The sequence below is a fragment of the Quercus lobata genome, chromosome 1 (genome assembly GCF_001633185.2).
Source record: "Quercus lobata isolate SW786 chromosome 1, ValleyOak3.0 Primary Assembly, whole genome shotgun sequence".
NCBI lineage: Eukaryota > Viridiplantae > Streptophyta > Magnoliopsida > Fagales > Fagaceae > Quercus > Quercus lobata.
This window is the reverse complement of record NC_044904.1, coordinates 30,046,063-30,047,133: the sequence shown is the minus strand read 5'-3', so window position 1 is coordinate 30,047,133 and position 1,071 is coordinate 30,046,063. Positions and strand designations below refer to the sequence as shown.

At 36.2% G+C, this 1,071-nt stretch overlaps 1 protein-coding gene across 1 annotated transcript in view; it reads right to left on the bottom strand.

The window, feature by feature from the left end:
- Positions 1-293, bottom strand: part of LOC115986381 (ATP synthase protein MI25-like) — a 5,766-nt gene extending 5,473 nt beyond the window's left edge. Inside the window, exon 1 of the mRNA XM_031109323.1 lies at positions 1-293. This exon is cut by the window's left edge and continues 2,282 nt beyond it. The gene's annotated coding sequence lies outside the window, so the exon portion shown is untranslated.
- Between the last annotated feature and the right edge of the window lie 778 nt (positions 294-1,071).

Below are 1,071 nucleotides of genomic sequence, written 5' to 3'. Positions count from 1 at the left end.
GAGAAGGACGTTTGTTTTCTACCATAAACAGAGGGTTGCATTTACTAGGAGTATAACTGGAGGGATGCCTCCGTACTTTTATGGCTGGGTTGTGGCACTTTAGGAAATCCCTTGAATAGACTCACCTTCACTGTAAGGATCTAGGGACTATTCAATGCCGTTCTACTGGCGGTATGTATTCGGACTCGGCTGACCGAAAACCTCTCATAGCTGTAGGGAAGTCATAAAAGGAAACAGAGCGTCCAGGGTAGAGACACCGCAGTCTAGCAGACAAGATTCCTGATTCCATAAACAAAGAAGCGAAGCGAAAGGGAATCAACGCTGATAAGATTAGAAGGGAAATCCAATGTAATACTCCATATTCAATTTTAAATAAGGTAAGGCCATGACTAAAAAGCAATATCCTAATAATTGGATAGAAATAGCAATAGAAAAAAGCTTAGAAAAAGATAATATGAAAATGGAATTAATAAGATTTTGGAAAGAGTTTTACAACAAATATTTTGAAATGCAATCGAACGGTACCCAGGATGAAGAGAAGACAAAATCAATCCTAAATGAAGATGATAGTTCCCTGAATCAAGATGATTGTACCAGTGATGATAGTACCAGTGATGATAGTACCCTTGAAGAGAGTATCCGTGAAGAGAGTACACTGAATCAAGATGATAGTACACAGACTCAAGAAAAGAGTACCAATAATGAAGAAGATAGTACTCTGAATGCTAAAAAGACTATAAACAAATCTATTAAGAAGAATAAAAGAGGTAATACTAAATCTGAACAGTATAAGCAAGAAGTCTTCGATATTTTGCATAATTCAAAAAAAAGCCTCCCATTATCAGAAGATGAATTAAAAAAGGTCCAAATGAAGATTGAGGACCTGACTATGTTGTTCGATGAGGAATCTATGTTTAAGACTGTTCCCAACATAATCAAAATCTTAATAAGGCCAAATCAGGATAATGCAAAGGATTATCTAAGGGGAAAGTTCCTCGAAATGGATCAAATAGAATTGCTTTCAGAGTTCGGTCAATATACTATTGAAGCCTTAATAGTTCATGTATTAGG